This window comes from Carassius gibelio, chromosome B7 (genome assembly GCF_023724105.1).
Source record: "Carassius gibelio isolate Cgi1373 ecotype wild population from Czech Republic chromosome B7, carGib1.2-hapl.c, whole genome shotgun sequence".
NCBI lineage: Eukaryota > Metazoa > Chordata > Actinopteri > Cypriniformes > Cyprinidae > Carassius > Carassius gibelio.
In genome coordinates, this window is record NC_068402.1 from 7,316,680 (window position 1) to 7,341,248 (window position 24,569).

Sequence of the window (24,569 nt, forward strand, 5' to 3'; positions counted from 1 at the left end):
CAAGTAGGTCTTTAATACCTGGAAAAGGATATCCAAAAACATTCATATTCACCACAATGCCTATGAAAATACACAACCTTGGATCTTTGCTCATGCTCAGTTATTTGAGCCAATCACATGAGCTATAATATGTCATGTGGCTAATCCTTCAATAGCCAAAATGACATCTTGATGCTGATCAACTGATGACAGAATGGACACAAACCCTGAGGTGACTATCTTAAATGTGATGTCGAAGGTTTCTGACAGCAAAACAATATATTTGACATTTTTAAAAGCACCTAAAAACAGCCTAGCTCTTGTAACAAATCTACTATATTACAGTAAAATATCTGCAATGTATATGTGGCTTGCAAGCAAAAGACTCGTTCAGAATACACCAGCCAATTCAGAATGGCCTTCAAAAGAAAAATCAATTGGTGTAGTTACGAGATCTACCAGCAGAGGCTGACTGCCGGTCCTAAGCAGCCAAATACTGAAGCTGCCTGATATCCATCCAATTTTAAGGGTCCCAATTCACACCTTGAAATTCAAAAATTAGCATTTATTCTTTTATGAGACACTTTCATTCATAGCAACTTAAGGCTGGAAAACACACAATTTTGAATAGTTTCTGAACACAACAAGCTCACACAGAAACATGAATACGTGAGTGGAGCTACAAAATGTTACCAAATTGGTTTTAAATATCAAACAAGTTCTATATCCTATGACTGGATTGAAACATCCTGAAGCTAATAGAAACTTGCAATTCACACACACCGTGTGATTTTCTGTAAAATCATTCAACTCCAACTATCCAAAATCTTCAGACTGACCCATAGATTGTAGCAACTAGCATCGACTCGTGTGTTGTATTCCAGTCTTTATAAATGGTGAACACAAACAATCTTTATAGTGCACAATTTCATGTTTAAAAACTACATTAGTACACCAAAACATAGTAGAGATGAGAGGCAGAAAAAATGGGAGAGAATTTTATATAAATAAATTATCATATGTGTCATGAAACGGCATTCACAACTTAATTAATATAAAACATTGAATGCTAAAACAATATTTTCGCATTGACAGTAAAACAGCACATTTGTATAACACATTTTTAGACTTATGTTCAAAATTTTTGGATCAATATGATTTTTTAAAGAAAATCATACTTTTATTCGGAAAGGACAAATTCAATTGATCTAAATTGACAGTAAAGACTTTTAAAGGCAGTTCATTTGTATCAAAGAATCCTGTGAAAATATATTATGGTTTCCACAAAAAAAAAAAAAAAAAAAAAAACTTAAGTAGCACATATGTTTTTAGTATCGATAATAATAAGAAATATTTCTTAAACAGCAAATCAGCAAAGTACAAATGATCATGTGACCCTGAGGACTGGAGTAATGATTCAGAAAATCTGCTTCACTTCACAGAAATAAACTGAAGTATATTTAAAAGGGTCATCAGATGCTACATGCACTTTTACAAGTTGTATGAACTGAATTGGGTTTTGGCAGTGTGTATAGACAACCACCCTATAATGATAAAAATCCACCCAGTATTTATTAGATCGTTTTCCTTTTCTCAAATCCATCTGATCTCAGATGCCTGTTTGTGTGACATCACAAAACAGGCCCCTCCCATGACAGTTTGATTGACAGTAGTGTTTCAGCACAGACTGGACTGGCGTCTTATATAGTTCTGCCCAGAGTGACTGTCTTCAGTCCACCACTGTTTCACCGCTAGAGCAGATGTAGACAAGAATGACTCCTAAGCGACTGATGTGTTCTGTTGTTGGATGTAATAATGAACATAGAACTCGTAATTTACTCCCGACATCTGAGCTGCTGAAGATGCAGTGGATCACGTTTGTTTTTGAAGGGAATGCGAATGCACCCCCGATCTACCTAAATGTATCTATGTTCACGTGAATCATTTGTGTTCCAGCTTCACCTATACAGAAGAAGTGAGCATAAGGTTTTTTAATATATCTTTGCAAATCGCCTCTCCTAATAATGTGCTAATTAGCAAGTTTCACAATGAATGCATTTTCATTGAGAGCAGCTGGAAGAGAGGGGCGGGGTCAGCAGAGCTCATTAACATTTAAAGGAAAATGCTACAAAACTGCTTGCTCTGAAAAGAGTTGTTTTTGAAGGGAAAAAAAATATGTTTTTCACTCTACCATTGAGCAATTTTAACCATTTTTTTCTTTAAGACCATAAAGAATCATATCAACTTGTGAAAAATGGCCATCCAATGACCCCTTTAAGTAGAAAACAGATTTTTAAGTAGTAGAGTGTATCTGTAAAATATCAGGTTGCATTTGTAAAGTTTAACCCAGTGTTTTGTTCACTGTTGCTTTGACAGGTCAGGGTCTGTGGGTCCAAAGGGTGTGTGCCACACTCATTACCTTTGGGAAGTCATGGAGAACTGGAGCACTGATCAAGGCGAGAACTCACTGTGTCACAATGCTGCTTCTACAAAACGTGGAATGGCCTCTTGTCATGTTTTGACAGGGTTTACAAAGGTCTGTTGTTCTTTAACAGCACATCTCATAGAGACAGCTCAGTCGACACTGAAGTTGTTCTTTCGCTAAGGTGCAACTGACATTCGACCAGAACACCTCAACTCCTAAACACAACAGAATGAGAGAACATTAGACAGACAGACAGACAGACAGATAGATAGATAGATAGATAGATAGATAGATAGATAGATAGATAGATAGATACACTGTAAAAAATTATTTAGCAGTTTAGTTGTTTCAATGAATTTTTTTATGTTGACACAACTTGCAGTTACTGAATTTGTTCATTCAACTAAAAATTTTAAGTTTTCAGTGTCTCAACTAGTTTGAAAGTTGACTGAACTAGGTCATTTGTCCTCATAACTTAAAAAAATTTGTTGACTCAATTCAATAGCAATATCACGTTCACAACATCACTTATCGCGAGATCTCGTCATTCTCGTGAATGCTGTTGAAGACAGAAGAAGGTCGTCAGTCATTCTAGTCAGTTTCTCCTCAAAGTTTGGACATTTGACTAGAATACAACTTTGGTAAGTAAAATATTCGTATTTATTGGCTTAATGTGTAAAATTACATTTGTTGTCTCAGAAGAGTAAGTATTGTTTAAAGAGTCGTATATTCTGTATGTAAGTTACTGTATGTAAATGTTCGTTTCGCGGCACTCTGAAGCCTCAAAATACAGGCGGTTCCACAGTATTCTCCTTATAAATATTAAAACAGATATTCTCCCATGCGGGACAGCGGAGCTAAACTTATGTGGAGCACGATAAATATACAGTTTGTATGTATTATTTGAGCCCAGGGCTGCGTTAGAGGCCGTGCAAACAGAGCGCGAGAGCTCAACGCGGATCACTGTATGGATTAAGAACGGCGGGAATAAAAAAAAAAAAAAGGAACTGCTCTAAACCTGACAGCGTAAGACATTCGTCAGAATATACATCGATGAAACATTAGGAGAAAAAAGAAGATTCCTACTCGAACTGTGTCTTTTCTGCATGTTATAAGGGAAACAAATGAGCAGCATAGATGAGCACCTCCCTCAGAGTTCTTCTGGAGCGCGTATCTTAACGTTACATTTGATATCGCTGACATAAGCTTAGTTCTGATTATTTTTTTACAGTCTACGGTTCAGATTAAGTTCTGAAGGTAGCGTTACAAACTCTTCTTTCAGTTTTCTGAAGTAACGTTAGTCATTCAAGTGCCTCGCTAGAACCTAGAACCCAGTGTAATGCTGCGTGAATATCTGTTTTTATACAGTCTATGGTGAATATACGGTCATAAGTAAATTGCGTACGTTTAAATCTATATATTTTAGAATAAAAGTAATAATATCATATATCTTGTATAAATAGAGATACAATAACGATCGACACAAATGTGTTAAATTTCCTTTTATTGTGTTATAATTATGTGTTGTGTCATTTAAAAGCATTGTCTGGATGGTATAGTTTGTCTTTGGCATTTAATACAAACTTGTCAATACATTTGTCTTTCTCTGTAAAGATTTATTTATATGTATGTTTATTATTTTACAGTGTTTTAACATGTTTTTGTATTTTTCATGTTTATGATATTTTTGAATGACTGAAGATTCAGCGCAGAATTCAATAATCCTGTGAATGGACCACAGCGAGTCCTTTTGCAGTTATCCATCAAAAAGATATGCAGACATAATGGAAATGGCATTTACATTGTAGAGCTTGGACGAAGTTGTAAGTAAATTTATTTATTTATAAATGCACATTTATTGGAGTCTATATGCTTTACAATTGTAAGGCCCTGTTTAATGCATCCCTTTGTTTTTATTAAAGCACACAGGCTCTGCGCAGGAATTCATCAAGGACATGACTGCTGGGATTACGCTTGTGGATGACCAATCTGAGCACCATCAGTCTGCAGTGATGTGGTCCAGGTAATAGAAGAAGATGAAATCTGGGTGATCTGGGGTTGTAACTCGTTGTTAGACGATCTGTGTACTGTGTTAGACGATCTGGGACTGGGACTAACAGAAATAAACTAATTCAGGTTTAAAACAACTTGAGATTTAGTAAATGACAATTTTCTTTCTTTTTCTTTTTTGGGTGAACCCTTTACGAAAATGTAGATATTTGCATAGGAAAACAGCTTCAAAATTTAGAGAACATAATTTGACATTATTTTCCCCAGTTTTATTCCGTGAATTTTCTATAATTGGTATTTAAAATGTCTTTATAAAGTGTTGAATTTATCTTCATAAAACCACCAGAAACCCTGTTTATGGACATAGCCATTCTTTATTATTTTGCTGAATACTGTTTTGAATCCTGAAAAATTTTCAGTTCTAGCATATTGGCCATTAGCAACTTTGCTTAAAGGATTGTTTCACCAAAAAAATTAAATAAGGCCATGTTTTACTCATTCTCAAGGCACCCTATGTGATTTTCTTCTTTCAGACGAATCTGATCTGAGTTGAATTGTCCTGGCTCTTCCAAGTTATTTAATGGCAGCAGACAGGTGTGTTTTTTTTCTCAGCAGTCCAAAAATAGTCAAATAAAATGCACCCATCCATCAATAAAACGTGTCTCACGTGGCTCTGGGGGGTGAATAAAGGCTTCCTGTCGCAAATCGATGCACTTTTTGTAAGAAAAATATCCATATTTAAAAAGTTGTAAACACTTTTTTTTCTCTTCCACTGACTATCATACGTGCAAGCCTAATTTTGTGATTCTACTTTGTGATTGGCGTATTGTTGTCTCCTCCGCTCTTCCGTGTTCGTCACTAATCACCGGTGCATGTATGACCCCTATGTCCTATTTTCATCCACCCGGAATGGCTCTTACGAAAGTGAGAGAAAAGGGTTTAAATATGTTTTGAATAACATTTTAAATATGTATTTTTTTTTATTACAAAAACACATGGATTCGCTACAGGAGGACATTATTCACCTCTCAGAGCCATGTGAGGTACTTTTTATTATGAATTGATGCACATTATTTGACTACTTTTGGACTGTTGAAAAAAACACCCACCTATTGCCATAAATATTTTTTTATATAATCCGACTGGATTTGTCTGAAAGAATAAAGTCATACACACCTATGATGCCATGAGGGTGAATAAAACATACATGGGTTAACCAACCCTTTAGGGCCATTTCATAGTCAACGCATCTGTAGGCATACGTGTCCCCGAGGCTACGCATCGTTAGGCTTAAGCCAAATGTGTGGTCCTAGTTTTTGATACGCGACGTGCCGATTCACGCAATACTATGCGTTGTCGGTGGGGGCGACATTGCAAGTATTGTACATTAATTCAAGTATATTATGTTTACAAAAGAAGAAGGTATACAATGAATTGAATACAATGGCGGGCGAAGAGGAAAAATTATACGAACTTATACATATTCATCCACATTTATACGATAGTTCATCAGCAACAGAATACACTCCTCTTCAGTTGCCATTGTAATCTGAATATCACGCGACCCGACTCTACTAATATCACCCGACTCTACTACCCCCTGTTGCGTGAGCCGTGTATTGCATACACGCATCAACCGTGACGCTTGCGTTCACTGTTTAGACTATGAAAAGGAGTGCGTCGCTCGCGTTTCTTGCTCGCGTTTCCCGCGTTGACTATGAGTCATGCTTTACTCTGAACATGCAGTGCAACAGACTATTATTTAAAAGGAATACCTATTTACACCAATATATTTTCTGATCATTGTATAAATGGTGTGACAGATTAGACACTTGGAATCAGATTAAGAAAAAAAACCTGAATGTTGTATTGGTTTGTCACATTTTATGTCATTCAGAAATCATGTAGAATACCAGTGAAGAAAATAATTTCCCCCCCATTTTTAGTATAGTTGGTTCTGGGGGTGTATTTTACACTTATCTTCCCATGCGATTTTAAACTCTTTGTGTTCAGCAGAACAAATAATTTAGTACAGGCTTTTAACAGTTTAATACAGGAAGTTATTTTGAATGTTTCTAAACGAAACCGTTGAGGAGCACCATTTAATTTTGACTTTCATTTTTGGTTACATTTTTCTAAATATCTTCCACTTGAAGGTGAATTACACTTTGCATTAATTGGTAGCTGTGCTTTTAACAAAACACACAACTTTAATAGTGTATGTACATATGTGTGTTCGTTTATAAATTTATTAAGTAATGTAATATTTTTTTTCTTTTCCCAGCCATCCAGTGACATTAAGGATGTTGAGAAAGAAATTGAAGAGGGCATTCTGATTGTAACTGAGGAACAGCAATGTGATGTGCTTCCCAAGGAAAACCAACATTGGTCTCATTTGGACATCCTGTCATCACTGACATCTCCCATGTCCCCAAGGCATTTGGACTCCTAATGGGTCTGTATGCAGTGAACATCCACTACCTCCAGCGCATTAAATACACCATTGAGGCTCTGCAAAAACTTGTGAAGATCAGCTGCTCCCACCATGTGCTCGCTACAGCGGCAGGAACTGTAGGTGGGGGGAGTGAATGTCCAGCACTCTCTCCATCCTCAACACCACAAATAAGGTGTCCTTGAGCAAGGCACAACTTCTCCCCGGGTACTGCAGCATAAATGGCTGCCCACTGCTCTGGGTGTGTGTTCACTGCTGTGTGTGTGCACTTTGGATGGGTTAAATGAAGAGCACAAATGTATGTCATGTCACTTTCACTTTTCAGTGTTCATGATGTGTCCATCGGCTCCACCGCACTCTTTCTTAAAAAGTAGTGTTTTTTGTTTTTTTTATAAGGAAAGGTTCTTTTGTGCCTTTCACTATATAGAATGTACATTAAAGTTTACATGTCATGACTTGGAATATGCATGTTCTCATGTAAACAAATGTTTTTTCACCTCTCATTTTCTTAAACAGTATGTACACATTTTCAGTATGTAGCATTATGATTGGGGACGAGTTTGGAAACTTTCAAGATCCTTCTGATGTTAACACCTCTGTCTGGTCATGTTGTGCTATGAAATTTAGAATCTGACTTTAGATCTTTGTGCTTCCATGTGCATTCATTCCATTTATATCTTATTATACAGAAGTACAGTACACTCATTTTTTGTAATTAATTGTGATATTATATTACATATATCTTGGTTTCTCATTTTAACCATGACTTGCATTATGGTGGGGGGAGTGCATGTGATCTTGTGCAGGGTTAATATGCAGAGTTCAACCTTCTGATTTCATATTGCGTTATGAAATTAAAAACAATCCCTGTGGTTTTGATCTGATGAATTGAAATGCAACTATTTGTTTCTCAATCCCATGCCAATGTTATTTATTATACATCACACTTTCAAGTGTCGGTTCAGATCTTTAGACGTGTTTGTATTTTGCATTTTTTGTTTTGTTTATCAATTATCAGTTGATGTGTTGACAGCAAATTGCTTGTTCAATTTAAATGTGAATGAAAGTGTTGTCTCTATCATTAAATAAATTCCATTAAAAAAAGTGTTTTGTCATCTTTATTTAAACATTTAAGGCAGTGGAGTAACATTTGTTTATGATTATTGATCGAAGTAAAAAAAAATCGCTGTTGACACAACATGATTTAGTTGACTGGACTAGAAAATAATAGTCAAGTCAACTTAAAGAAATTTGTTACCTGGACTAACTCCACTCTAGTTTGAAGTTGTTTCAACAAGATTTTTTTTGTCAAGATAACAAAAAAATTTTAGGCAGCGGGGTAACAAAATATTTTTAGTTGACTCAACAAATTCTTTTTTACAGTGTAGATAGATAGATAGATAGATAGGTAGATCTATCTGTCTATCTATCTATGAAAAAATAAGAAACTTGGAGTGTTGTCCCTCTTTTCACCTCATTCTTTTGAATTCTTTGAGTGTCTGTGTTTGAGAATTCAGAATCCAGAGTGAAGCTGATTCTCTTCGGAGAGACTGAATGAACTCTCAATCCCATCCCTCCCCTCTGCTAATGTTAGACCGCAGAGATGGATCAATCACTCTTCTATCTGTCTCCCCATCGGCTGTGAAAGTGTGACAATAAAACAAGGAAGAACAGAAATCAGGTTTATTGTAGAGATGGGATATTGACAGCACCTGTGGTGTGAAACAACAATGGCTTGACGTGATTGTGAGGGTCACATGCAGCAAAAGCCAGTAGCAAATGCAAGTTTATATGTTGCATAATGGAATATGGAACAAAGACTTTGGCCAATTTTTACCCATTTAACCCATTAAAAATGAATAGTAAATGATGTATTTATTATATATCTTATCATTTGTGGGAAGTCGTGACCTAGTGGTTAGAGAGTTTGACTCCTAACCCTAGGGTTGTGGGTTTGAGTCTCGGGCCGGCAGTACCACGACTGAGGTGCCCTTTAGCAAGGCACTGAACCCCCAGCTGCTCCACAGGCGCTGCAGCATAAACGGCTGCCCACTGCTCTAGGTGTGTGTTCACAGTGTGTGTGTGTGTGTGTGTGTGTGTGTGTGTGTGTGTTCACTGCTGTGTGTGTGTGTGTGCACTTTGGATGGGTTAAATGCAGAGCACAAATTCTGAGTATAGGTCACCATACTTGGCTGAATGTTACGTCACTCACTCATAAAATACATTAAGAAAATTAAGCCTTTTAAAACGTTTTTTTTTTTAACTAACTGTAAAAACATAGGTAATGTTATACAAAATAACTGTTATATTATATATATTCTAACATCTATATATATGCACTCAAACACACACTAAGAAAATTTATTAAATTTAATTTGAAAAATTCATATATTATTTAAATGAAAACTTATTTCAGCATCATTGAAGCATTTTGTAATCTCAATTTATTCTGATATGTATTTATATAAAATATCATATTTTAAAGCTGCAGTAGGGAACTTTTGACGCTCTAGCGGTTAATAAACAGAACTGCTTGCGTCTTGCGGAAGAACATCGTAGCCAGAACTACTTCTCTCTGTTTATGTCTATGAAGAATCACAAAGGTACTGGGTTACTCCGCCGCGGTATCCCCGAAGCAATCTAAAATAGTCCGAATATAAACACTTATTATAGGTGCACCCTAGTGATTCAGGACAAGCCAAAAACACGGTTTGGAAAATGGATTCATGGTGTACTCGCGTATTACATACATTTTTCTACATTTTGAACACAAACAAAGTTACGGACCGCAGCTCTGATTGGTTGTTTCTTACCGAGAGTGGTGTATTTCTGCAAATGGCAATAGGACCACTGGGAGGAGCCAGAGGAGCTTGATTTTTTTCACAGATTATCTGTCTCATATTCTACTGTCAGGACATAATGACAGGTTTAACAAATATGTAAAAAATATTTTTTTTTACAAAAGTTCCCTACTGCACCTTTAATAATATAAAATATTTTTTATATATATTTATTAAAGAAGTTATATATTGAAAATAAGTTATAAATTGCCATATGAACAATCATTCTTATATGTTAGATATATTTATTACAAATGATAAAGAATAGTGTTCTTAAAAAATCTAGATAATAGTGTATGTGTAATAATGCTGGGATCTGAGTGTAAACATACATTTTAGTCAGCGGTGAACCAACTGCACTTTTACTACATGATGGTCATATATACACTTGCAATAATGCATTTAGACTTTATGGTCTCCGATATACATGGAATGGTCTCTCATGTGAATAATGCATGTGAATCATGAATACATGTATATATTGTTTAGCTTTAGATAGAAGTGTGTGATAGATCTGGACCATGAAGTCTGTGCGTCTCAGACGATATAACAGTTTCATTGCTTTCCACCCTGCTGTGGTTGTTGATGGTGTTTTGCTCTGAGAATTGTGTGAGTGTGTATGTGTGTGGCAGGCAATGTTTTTCTCTGTAGCATCTTTATTTCACTCTTTGTCAAACATTCAATCTCATCCCTCTCAATCACTCAACAGACCTACAATGAAACACAAGGTTGACGTCCCCAATAATCAAATAAATCAGACTGCAGGCTCATGCACTCCATGATTGCACATTATATTTTGAAAGGAACAAATATGAAAACCAATTTGATTTAGAACGTATTGATTACATTTTTATAGTCTCCCAATATTCAACGAGAAAAGAGAAATCATGGGTGCTGTTAAGCCTATTGAGAGGCTTGATGTTCTCGGGCTCTCGGTTCTAATGAAATTTCAAGATCATTTGGATTGAAGGCAAACAAACCACACTGTTTAATTTCTTGAAAGCTCAGAGCTCTCAGTTGTTTGGATGCATGTTAGAGCCATTTGGCCAAATACACGCTGCGGTGACAGGCTTTGGCAGTGAAAACTGGAGTGAATCCCTTAAATTATGAATGTTTTGTCATGTAACCTAAAACAATGTGCTCTGTTGATCCAACCATAATCTATGAGCCAAAACACTCTTTATCTGAGACAGTATCAGAAATGATAAATAAACGATTTACTCATCTCATAAAATAAGACAACCGAATAAAAAAAGCACAACATAAAACTATTGACTTAAAGGGGGGGTGAAATGCTCGTTTTCACTCAATATCCTGTTAATCTTGAGTACCTATAGAGTAGTACTGCATCCTTCATAACTCCAAAAAGTCTTTAGTTTTATTATATTCATAAGGTAGTCTGTACCGATTTTTCCCGGAAAAAACACAACTGGCTGGAGGCGTGACGTGTGGGCGGAGCTAAAGAATCACGAGCGCCAGTAGGCTTTTGTGTTGAGAGCATGTGGAAGCTGTGACATTACCGTGAGGGAAAACCCATCATCCAAAACAAACCATGGCTTACAGTCAGATTCAGCCGTTTATTTATGATCCAGAATCAGATCCCGAGGCTGAAACTGAACGAGAGCAGCAGCAGCAACGGCTCGCTCCGTGCGGGGCTCGAGCCCCCTCCCGGCATGGGAGGGGACTCACTAACAAGGAGGCAGAGATATTTTTAGCAGTTTTACTCACCGCCTGCGGTTCTAACACACGATCGTGACCCTTTTTCGTTGGGATTGCATCATCCTTAAGAAATAAACGATGTGCAAATCCGTCGTCAAACTGGGCTTTGTTTGTAAAACAAGCATCTTCGAAATGCAGGGAACAAACACAAACACTTGCACAACTCCGTTGATGCTCTGTAAAAATAAACTCCATCCACTGGTCCCTTAATGCTGTTTTTTTTTTTTTTTTGGTAATCTGTGCAGGGTTGTCTTGCCCTGGCAACCAAAAACACACTTCTTTTGTGACATTTCGCGACGCTCTCGCTCTGATCAGTGAATTTCTCTGATCAGTGAAATGTCTGTGCTGCTCAGCCTCGCTATACGGGAGCGTGTGCTCTTCCGGCAGAAGAGCGCGCACTTAGCACCCATATAAGGAAATTCCGCTCCATCTAACGTCACACAGAGCCATACTCGAAAAAAACTTTCCGAAACTTGTGACAAACCGGAAGGAGTATTTTGGGAACAAAAATACTCCTTCAAACGTACAACTTAATTTTTGGAACTTTGTCCATGTTTAGCATGGGAATCCAACTCTTTAACAGTGTAAAAAACTCAGTATGCATGAACTAGCATTTCACCCCCCCCCCTTTAAGTCACAAATTATTCATATAAAAAGGTAATTTTATAAACATTTTCAAATACATCCGTTCAGAAGTTTACAAAATTAATACATCTATTTTAAATGAAATGATTCAGCAAGGATGCATTACATTTAGCAAAAATGGCATTTAAAACGTTGTATAATGTTATAAAAGTTTAAACAAATTTGATCAATTTTCTTGAGCAGCAAAGGAGTTTATTAGAGTGATTTCTGAAGACTGGAGTGATGGCTGCTGAAAATGTAGCTTTACATCACAGGAATAAATTACATTTTATAAAAAAAAAATAAAATAGAACTTGGATGTTTAAAATTCGCAATATTGCTGCATACTTATTTAATATTTATAATATTTTGCCTGGTGGCAGTGAGTTCAGTTCCTCGCCCTATTCAGTGCAATACAGCAGTTCTTAAAAGACTAAATACTAACATTTGTTAGGTCAAAACCAGCTAACAACCAATAGTTTAAACTGTTTAGATCCATGTGTCTTCTTTATAATTGAGAGATGCCAAAAAACTAGTCACCACACACAGAATCAGATTAAGAGGGATTCGCACTTGTATTTAAATGTAGTTGTCATTAGTTTGGTTCTTCACACTCAGCGTGGATTTAATTTGATCACTGTTGTCATTTCAGGAGTGAATTCAGTTATAGAATGCAGAACAGAATTACTTCCCGTGTGTGATACTCATTCTGTCTCTGCTTCCTGAATGTGTCCATTTACCCATCGCTCCATCTCTACACATCCGTCTCTATCTCTCCTTCCCTTCCCCCCATCCTTCCTCTCTTCCTACTTCCATTTAACTCTCTATTCCATCTCGAGAGGAGATGGTAGATGGTCTCTTCATTATGTGGAACACAGAGAGTGTGATTGTGTGTGTGTGTGTGTGTGTGTGTGTGTGTGTGTGTGTGTGTGTGTGGAATGAGCGAGAGCCAGCCGAGTACATGCAATGTTTTATATCCTGTCAATGGCATTCCTAGTTGCTGTCCCGTGGCCATGATTTACCATGTTTTAGCCAAGTCCTCACTGCAGAAAATGAAAGAGACGTTTTACGCCCCTCTGTGCCTGCTTCCAATTCATCTCTCTTTCTTTTTCTCCCTCTGTCTGTCATATTTTGCGGACAGAAGGCTGTTCGTACTTTCATGCCATGCAGGAACTGTGAAAAATGAATATGCCTGTATGTTAAGTATGTATTTCTAATAAAGGGTATTCAGACTTCAGGGACTTTTACATTTTTTAATTAATTGATAAATTACATAAAAGCAGGAAAATGAATGGATGTCTAACAGGACTGAAATAAAAAGCTAAAGTTAGCCACTGATAAATAAGGGATTGACATTTAGCATGCATAAAGATTTCAACTTAAGTTTGATAACTTTGTATTCTATTGAAATGTTGATATCATGCAGATTTTTATAATATTATCAGTAGAAAAGTAAAATACCAGTATCTCAATGTCTCATTAATCGCACTACATTTCTGTGTGGTTTTGGCACCAAAATGTTGTCACTTAATGGGGAGCTGAAATCATTATTAAATGAATATTACAAAAGACTTTTAATGCACAGTAAATGAACATTTTGTAAGAAACAATCACTATAAAAAAAAAGTTAATGCATAACTGTGTAAGCTTGTTTCCACTTTAGGGGTGAAAAATTAAATCGGTTAATTATAAAGTTTAAAATAATAAAATATGTCACAATTAAGAGAAATAAATGTGAAATTGTGAGAAATGAAGTCACACTGAAATATATTAAGTCATACTCGCCTTTTCTTTTTCTTTTTCTTTTTATGGCAGATGGTCCCATGACACATGACATAATCAAATTAGAAAGAGAACAATGCAAAACTACTGACATAATAAATGTACAATTCTTCAAATTAACTACTGTTCTAAAGTTTAGGATTTGAAGTCTCTTAAGCTTAACAACGCTGTATTATTTGACTAATAATACAGCAGAAAATAGTTGTATTTTGGAATATTATTATAAAAAAAATATTTTTTTCTATCTGAATATATTTTATGTAATTTATTCCTGTGATGCAGCGCTGAATTTTTAGCATCATTACTCCAGTCTTCATTATCACATGATCCTTCAGAAATCATTCTAATATGATTTGCTGCTCAAGAAAAAAAATTTTCCAAAGCGACTTGCATTGCATTCAATGTAAACACTTTACCAGCACATGCATTCCCTGGGAATCGAATCCATGACTGACACTGCTAACATCATTTTGAAGTAATGAAAATAAATGAACTAATATTATTTTCATCTTTAAAAGGAACGATCCATCTCATCGGTTCAGGCCAGTCAGATCTCCTATACACCTATTACAGATATATAAAAAGCCTGTTTGTAATCTATGAATAACACATAACTACTCACATGCACAGTCAAATAAATGAAAGAGAAGGAGTGCACTGATGAGGGGCAGAGATGTGTTTGTGTTGTGTGTTTATGTGCGTGGGCAGGAACTGAGAGTAGGAAGAAAAAGAAACAAATAAAGTCTGTGTTAAATTGATGACCTCATGTATCTGTGGCACAAGCCTCTCTAGCGTCTCACAACCTCAGGGCCATCACACACAATCAAATCTGCCGCTCACTGATGTGTTACATCTGGGCTTGTATAGCGCTGCCCTCTCTCTCTCTCTCTCTCTCTCTGTGGAAACAAATGTAGTCTGTTCAAACAGTCAAAATAAATACAGATGACATGGAAGAATCACAAAGACAAGCAAAAAACTGCATGCATGTGCGTGTATATTGTTTGCAATATTATTTGCCTTGTAATGTAGCAAGAGTTCATGTTTCCAATCACTCACTCAGCAGGAATTCTTACAATAGTATGATTTTTACCTTGATGTGGGAGGCTCTAGCTTTGCTTAAGTTTTTTTTTCATCTCTACTAAAGAGTTTCAGTTCAGTGGAAATAAAACATATGGGAAGGCCCTGTCTTATGATACATATACATGTATATTTATTACATACATAACTACCCAAATACGCTGAATGAAATTATAAATGCAGCATTTAAATTTTTGCCCCCATATTTCATGAGCTGAACTCAAATAACTTTTTCTATGTACACAAATGGCCTATTTCTCTCAAATATTGTTCACAAATGTGTCTAAATCTGTGTTAGTGAGCACTTCTCCTTTGCCGAGATCAGTACCGCCACTCCCTATATACGCAGCTTTCATTCTTGTATTAATATATTAATATTAACATATGCATTTACATAATATAAAAATATAAATGTGTTGAATTAACGAATCAAAATATTTTACGGTCAATGCGACGCACCATTCCCACATCCGCACCCATGCCTCGTGTTTGCAGCTGACTGATGGACAACTGTGTCCTGGAAAAAACATCAAGAAAAAAAAAAGCCTAAGATGAAGCCCGTGCATCACTTTCAGTTTCAGATACATTCATAATTGTGTGAAACCTTTTTGGCTGTTGAGGTTAATAACGTGTTTTAATGCCGGTAATAATTTCACCACCAACGCATCTAATATTCTCTCTTGAATGTTCCCTAACAAAAATTAGCCATGGTTTTACTGCGAATAAAACCAAAAATCATGGATCTTTAGCCATGGTAACCACAAATTAACAATGGTTTTGTTACTTCAAATAATAATTTACAAAGACGTACTCGGATAATATTTTTTTTGGTAATAAAAACAGACCTAATCGAACAACAGGCTTTAAAATGACTTCAAGTGCACTAAAAACAATGACTGGTTAATTAATAATAATCATGTGGCTTCACTGAATGACACTGTTAAAAACACATACAAAATAAACAATTTATGTACATTACATATTATTCCAAATGTCTGCAAAGGGAGCCAAAGGCTCGCTTATTGCTGTTGTTACACTTGCAAAATGATCAAATCCTTGTTTAATATTGAACAATCATTTAATTCCAATATCCACTTAATCATTCTTTTTTGGCCCATTCTCATTATAGAAGGGCAGAATTGTAAGTTTATCTCGCATATCTGACTTTTTTCACAGGATTTTAAACAAAGTCCGAATTGTTTATTTTATTTTATTCTGTGGGTACTATGCACTTTATGTACAAATTTCAGGCATCCCACTCTGAAATTATTCATTTGCGTAAGCATGCCTTCAGTACTATACTATTTGTGCACCGTAAGTGAAGGTGATATAATTGAGTGTGATGGAAAGAAAGGCGAGGGTCTCCAAAATCAGAAGGCATGCGGACACAGAAAACACATTTAAAATGCATAATAATACCAGATAATGTGTCTTGAATGCAACATTGGCATCACTTCACCAAAAACACATTTTAATATAATTTCTGAGAATCTCTGACCTTCCGGGAGAAGTGGGATGTCTGTAATCTGTACATTCAAAGTACTAATTTGGAGCTTTATGGTACTAATATGTACCATTTATGAGTGAATAAGGAACAAAGATATACCTTTTAGCTTTTGTAGCTCTTGGGTACAGCACCAGTGGCTCTGTATGTTTTTGTCTCTCCTTGGATTTCTATTGACCACATGTTGTGTTTTCATGCAGAATATTTATACAGTTTAAAGCTGAGACTAAGATGATAATATAAGCAGTTTAGTAGCTTCAATAAATATTAGCTATTTTCATTCATGTGCAATGTGGGTGCATAAATATGTATGTGTGGCATTAAGACAGACTTGCACAGAATTGGCCAAACCTGTCCTGAACGTCTCTGTATGTAGTGAACCCAGCTTCTGTCGGTTTAGATTCTGAGCGGTCCATAGGCTGTGTGTGAATGCCTTACACAAGAATAAAGGCGAGAGAGCTCTTTGAGTGAGCCTTGGCCTGCCTGTGTCTGGGGAGGGCCCCGGAGGACTAGTAAGCGTGTGGCTAGCTTTATGCAGTATTCATATGATGTAAAGAATGGAAAAAAAGAGGAAGAAATAGAAGGAGGGTAAGAGAGAAAAATAGAGCCATTATTCCAGGCCTCTAACGGGAGCTGCTTGTTTTTGCAGCACAAGCAAGGGAGCATGAATATTATTATGTACAGAGGAAGCTAAGTGTGTGTGTGTGTACGTCCAGATGTGTATACATAAGGGGTCATTATACTGAGAATTGCAGCATTTACATTATATGTATATACAGGACTGTGTGTGAGCGAAAACTCACGACATCTGCTGTGCTAAACTTCAGACGGAGCGGCTGAATATACATACATGATACATATATATTTTATATATTACACATACATACATACATTCAGTTTCTAATCAGAAATCATCTGTGACGATTGAATGACTGTAAAATTAACGAAAAAGAATTTAGCATAATTTATTAACTATAAATTTAATTTAATGTTATTATTTTTTATCATTTATTTACTATGAATAAAATTATATACAGACAGACAGACAGATAGACAGATCAATCGATCATTAGATAGATAGATAGATAGATAGATAGATAGATAGATAGATAGATAGATTTATATCTCACAATTCTGACTTTATATCAATTTTATTTATTTATCAGAACTTGCAAGAAAAAAGACTGAATTTATATAAATTCATAATTGCAAGAAAAAGTCTGATTTTGAAATTTACATTTCAACATTTTTTTATTTCTTACACACACGCCCACTTTTTATATGTAAGCAACAATTATTTTCTTTTAATAATTATCTAGTATTTTTGGATAAATGCTACTCTTTTCAATACAAACTTCAATATAAACCTTAAAAAGATTTTCATGAATCTAGCTATATTTTGACACCTTAGACCACAATATATGTAATTTCAAAAGCTGCATGTCACATTTCATTTAAAACTGATATCTGTTGTTGTTGTTGTTGTTGTTTTCTATATAGAGGAAATCATTTGAAACTGTAGTTGATTTTTTTTTTAATTTGCATTTTATTATACATTTTTTTTCCACTTCAAATCAATATAAGTAATTGTGATTGATCAAAGTTCATTTGTAGAGTCATCATATCCTCAGGCTTACGAGTGGAGTCTGACTGGGCTTGCAGTGGTAAGCGCAGGCTTCAGGATACAGTGTGTGCTCACACACACCTTACCTTTTCCTTTGCGATATTGCGATAGAACAATGGTTTGATTGTGAGGTCTGGTAGAGTATTGTGGAAGGGTGTCAGGCAGGGGGCGGGAGGATGACCCCTCTTACAGGTTCACAGCATCCCTGGACACCTTCTCAAACAAATCACAGCGGGACACAGAGAATACTGTATGAGGAGCAAAATAAAGAGAAAGTGCTCTAAAGAGAAAGTGTAAGGGCTACAAAAGAGGTACAGATAGTGAATATAGATATGTGACATGTGGCTAATCAATCTAGAGCCATAGATCAAATAAAATAATCAGGATATAGAGTTATTTTTGAAGGACTTCAAAGGAGAAATTGTGGTTTGGGTTCAGAGGGTGTAGTTACAACATCTACCAGCAGGGGCGAACAGGGTCATGCTAAGTACCAAGTAAACATTTAAACTAGTTTTATGCCGCCAGATGTTAATCTGTCAACATATGATCTGGTCCTATTTTCAGCTAATCACCCAATTACAGGAAAATCTATATGGTTACAGTTCACGCTGTTTGGTGTGTCATTTAGGGATGGGTTGATCTAAAATAGTTGATGCCAATAATAAAGTGGAATGGAAAAAATATGAATATATGAATATATGAAAATATGAATGTCACGTAGACCCATATCTAAAGTAAAGTTATAAAATTAGTAATGCATATCATATTTTACTGAGTGCAGGTTTAGTGTTTCCTATGGTATGCAAACTGTTATGAATAGTAACTTACAATATCTATATTTTTATTTATTTATTGTGTATTTTACCATGTATCAACAAGGATATAGGAACAAAGATACATGTTTTCCTTGGAAATAACAGCACACAGACATCAAAGACAGCATTCACTTCATTTTTAGGTTACTATGTTAATTGCATTTATAGTACATGATTTGTAGTCTAAATATGGGATTAGATATAAAACAAAATATATTGTGGTTTGCAATCTAGGTCACATGGCTCTGGGAGTAGGGCAAGCTCTCAGACGTCCTTACGGGGCATGTTTGGACAATTAAACAATGTGATTCTTTATTAGACTATGAATTAGCATATGCTATTAAGATTTTTTCTTTCTGATGAGTTGTGTAACTTTAACTTTAATCTCTCTCAGATGGCTAATTAAAAGGCTAAAATATTAGTTTTTTTTTTTTTTTTTTTTTACTGTAAATGGTCTTAAAACTGACACAACCTAAAATGTGAGCTACTACAACTCACTGAAAAGTTGTGATGCATAATATGAAAAAAAATAAATCGAATAAAAAAAGTTTTTACAGGAACAGCAGCACTATTTTCTAATAAATGTCTCAGTTTCAGTCTCAACTCACTGTTTACATATTCTGTGTTTATTCTGAATATGACGACATACTGATTAAGCAGTTTATCTAGGTTGTCAGTTGTTTACATGGGTTGTTTGTACAACTGTTTCATTCAGATTCCCCATTTTCGCTCACTCTTTGCTCTGATATGGACTGCATATAAGGAATGTAAAGCATGTGGCATGAAGTGAATGCCATATGCTGCCAGTCGCACACAAATTAGGGACTTATAGCCTGATTAAAATGTCTACGTGTCTTAAATAACACGACACAATTCGAAAAATGTTCCACATGCCTTATTACAGCAATCGTCTCATCCAAAATATTGTCTGTGGTCATATTACTGCTGTCAATGTAAAAACAGCCACCGTCTGATCTTTAATCACATAATTGACACCACGTGTGGCAGAAGTCAGGTGCAGAACCGCAGCAGCTCACCAGACCAGGTATAAATCATGTGTGATTGCTGTAGCGAGCGCTCGGCCTCCGCCAGCCAGGAAGCCTCTGGCTCTATATATGGAGATCTATTTATAACCCCCTGTGTCACTGCCGCTGCTCTTTGCTGTTTTGCAGTGCACTGCAAATCTCTGTTCTTGTTCTGTTCTCCAACCCATCCGTCGCCTGCCGCTTACAACCCATCCCCATTCATTCAAGAGAGCCAAAACAGCAGCACTGTCACTCTGAATATGAATCCCGAGACCAGAATAAAGCATTATGTCTGGAAATATGCAGCTGAAGCGGAGAACATCTGACATATGAAGAGTTTCAGTGATGTGCGACCGAAACATGACCTGAAAGTTACAGAAATTGCAGAACGTGTATGTGCATTGAATCCTGTTAATGCATGATATGCAACTATATTATATGATCATAATATACAGTTTGTAATTAAATTTTTTTTAAAACAGATGTTTTTTTTTTAAATAGTTTTGCTGTATTACAGGTATACTCAAACATGTTTTAGAAGATTGTCAATCATTAATTTATTAAATTCACAAAGAAATGGCAAGTACTGAACATTGAATTAAAAGTTACATTTTATAGTAGAAAAACTGGAATAGCATTTTCTTGTAAAATGCATAATCATCTTTAATTTATTGTTTTATTTACAACTTTGAAAAATCATAATATACAGTGTAGTTATGAATTTAAAATGGATTAAAGTAAATTTGACCTATAATAGCATGCATTTAGTATTATATTAATGTATTCAAATACATTGTTATGAGGATGATATTATGAAGACTATTTATTAATGTATAGTTAAAGCATGTTTTTCATGTGTTTGTTTAATTAAAATTGTATTATATTTATTAATAAAGTAATATGATTGTACACTTGTGCATTTGTTAATTTATGCATTTGTTTAATTTAAATGTAAATTTTTATAGAATTTTATTAATAGATTTTATAAAATAAATATCAGCTTTTTTATATGAGAGATAAAATAAAATGTGTAATTGTATAAATATAAATCAGCAAAGATTTCGGAACTATGTTATGATATGAAGCAACATTTAAAATGACAGTTAACACGGCACATTCCTCCAAAGACTGCATAAAAAACACATTAAATAAAGGTTAGGCATTCTTTTATTTTGCACAATAAAAGAAGAATAAAATCTTTTAGTTGTCTGCCTGTTCTTTTGCAGAAGAGGTCACAGGACTTTTTTGTGTGTCAGGGATAAAGAAAAGAAGAAGAAAAAAAAAAACAGAGGAAAATTACCTGCCTAATGCTAGTGGCAGCCTGTAATTTCTGAGAATTTTTCATGAAAGCTCTGAGGTTAAGTAGGCAGGCCTTTTCAGTTCTGGTATTGACGTGTTTCGCCGCTCACAATGACTGACTAAAATGGCAGTTCCTTTATGGACCAGCCATGCTGCTGCTTCTGAACATCTTCACATACATTTCCCATAAAGCCTTTTAAAATACCTCAAGTCTCAAAAGCCATATTCAAGACAAAAAAAAAAAGGAAAAAAAGAAAAGGCCAGAGACAGAAGAGGGAACAGAGAAGTAGGGGTAATTTATTAAGTGCTCTTAGCCTGAAATGCAAGTTTTGTCTTACATCTAAAATTGGACCAGAGGAAAACGGGAGTGAGGTAAGGGGTTGAGATGACATCAGCCGAGGTCAGCGGGTCCGAGGAGGACGTGAAAGAGTCGATGTTTAATCTGAGCCTGAGACACAGAGGTCAAACTCTGAGGTCCCGTATGACATAAGAAATAGCAAAAGATCGACGTTTGACTTATTTAAATAAACAGCTCTTTCCTGTTTTTTTTTTTTTGGGGCTTTTTTTGTCTCTCAAGTAATTATACAGTATATATATATATATATATATATATATATATATATATATATATATATATATATATATATATATATATATATATGTTCACAGTGGCATGCGGAAGTTTAGGAACCCCTTGCAGAATCTGTGAAAATGTGAATAATTTTCAAAAAATAAGAGAGATCATACTAAATTCATGTTACTTTTCTATTTAGTACTGTTCTGAGTAAGATATTTATATAAAAGATGTTTGCATATAGTCCCATTCAAAAGTTAGGGAATCCATAGTTCTTAATACTGTGTGTGGTTACCTGGATGACCCACGACTGTCTTTCTGTTTTCTGATGGATGTCCATGAGTCCCTTGTTTAACTGAGAACTGTTCTTTAAGGTCTAAATCTTTAAGGTCCTGGAGATTCTTCAGTTTTCCAGCATCTTTACATATTTGAACCCTTTCCAGCAGTGACTGAATACTTTTGATATCAATTTTTTTTTTTACACTGAGGATTTCAACAAAATAAAGAAATATGGCTTCATGTTCATCATGTTCAAAAGTTAATGCAACTCTTAATGCATCGTCTTTTCTTCTGGAGCATCAGTGAACGTTTGAACCTTTTGTAATAGTTGTGTTTGAGTGCCTCAATGCTGTGACACTTTTAGCTGTCCATGGGGCACTTCCTGCTTCCGACTGCTCTGCTTCCTGTGTGATGGGCATGACCAGAATAAAAGCAGAATATATAGATCCTACCCATACAAATATAGATCGTGGCCTGAGGGAAAAGAGGTGGTACGCATCACTTCCTGTCCACTGCTAAACATACATGCAATGCACAAATTAACAATCACTGTGAAAATAAGACTAAAGAATAGTTAAATATACACAAAGACACTAAGATGCCAATCAAATGTCAACAAATGCTGCAGGGTAAGTTACCTTTAAAACATCAAATCTTCAGTATCAAATTGTTTAGAACTCCATCTCTATGAACTTCATCACAACAAAATATGATAGGACAAAATATTTAAAAAAATGATGTGGTATTTATGTATTTGCAATAGGCCTTAAGTCAACAATTCTAATTTGGGAAGACCTGAAAGAATAGATAAATAAATAATAATAAATAAATTGGTGAGTGCACCTCTTCTCTCTTTGTTTCCATTCTCTCACATTCCTCCTGCATCTCTTTTGTTTGTGAGTATGTGCATATCTCTGATCTGTTTATCCTGTCAGGGTCTTGAAGAGATTGACAGTTCTGACAAAGCCAATCAGCTGCTCGGCAACAAGGTCACTTGTCAGGCACAGCTTCTGATTGGCTGCAGGTAAGAAGAGTCTTATTTGATAGAGTAGGTGACAGTTTAACTTCACCAAGGACAACTTGCTGCTAAAACGAGTGATTAAATCTTTTTGTAAACATAAACGAGGTCTAGAGGTGTAACTATGCGCACTTGTGTCATCTTGCATGTGTTGCTTGTGTAGGGGGCATAAAGTGGCATGTACTGTACATCACGTGTGAGTCTCAGTGATAGTAAATGGCTATTGAGAAAATAAGACGGAGAGAGCCCTGATCACTAATACTAAATCAGTTAATTAAAATTAAATTTAAAAAATTAAAAAAAATTAAATAAAAAAAACATAAATAAAGGTTTGAATGCATGAATAAACAAATTCACAAATAAATAAATGGATAAAAAAATGAATGCTTTAAATAAATGAATAAACAAATTTAAGAATAATACATTTATGAAAACAAATGAATAAGAAAACAACCAACCAACCAAAAAAGAAATGTTTAAATGAATGCATAAACAAATGCTTATATAAACTAATGCAAAAAAGCAAATGTATAAATAAAAATGCACAAATTAACAAATGTTTAAATAAATGCTTAAATGAATAAAAAACAGAATAAATGCTCAAACTAATTCCTAAACAAATGCACTAGTAAATAAATGCATAAAAAACAACTGCACAATAAACAAAAGAACAAAATAAACGCTTAAATAAATGCATAAGGAACCAAAATAATACATGAATAAATAAATGCACATGCAAGAATTATAAATGCTTAAATAAATCCATCAATGAATGCATAAATGCACAAATAAATAAATGCACAAATAACTGGTTAAAACAACAACAAAAAAAAAAATTTCAACCTATTAGTAGTATTGTCAAACAACAAGTGTGCATGGTCCAGAAACATCAAGTTCTGGTGCTTGTATGGCATACATGGGTTTAAAATGAAACAAATCAAGTGCTGATGTTAGGTTGCTGGTTTGAACTCTGTAAGCTCCAAGTGTGACAGCACTTTACGTTATTCGTGTCTTGCTTGTGTAGGGGACATAAAGTGGCATGAACATGACGCAGTAAAATCTCACAAAAAAAAAATAAAATAAAAAAATAAAGAAATGATTGAATAAAGGCTTAAATTCTTTAAATAATTAAATAATGGGACAATACCATGGTAGAAATACATATTTTATTAGTATAACTGTAAATATGATTATTTATTTGAATTAATATGATTTAAATCAATGCTTATTTATTCATTAAATTAATTTTATAATAATGAAAAGAAAACAATTTAAAAAGATAAAAAATTAATTTGACATCACATCAACTTTTTTTTCAAAGTATATACATACATACTGTACATAAACGTCCAAATATCGGAATATAAAATCTTCCGCACACCAAATGTCTTTGTTCTGACCTATTGAAAAAGACATGAGCTCAGTCCAGTCTAAACGTCAAACCAGATGAAAGCTCCGGCTGCAGAGTTGAAAATAAACTTCATCTAGAGGAACATGCCAGGGCACTGCATGCGATTCATTGT

At 35.1% G+C, this 24,569-nt stretch overlaps 1 long non-coding RNA gene across 1 annotated transcript; it reads left to right on the forward strand.

Moving 5' to 3' along the window:
* The first annotated feature begins 2,717 nt into the window (after positions 1 to 2,717).
* Positions 2,718 to 7,956, forward strand: LOC127961412 (uncharacterized). Its single transcript, XR_008154441.1, has 4 exons — positions 2,718 to 3,045; positions 4,106 to 4,227; positions 4,327 to 4,427; positions 6,699 to 7,956. It is a non-coding gene; the product is annotated as an uncharacterized LOC127961412 (long non-coding RNA).
* Positions 7,957 to 24,569: the final 16,613 nt, after the last annotated feature.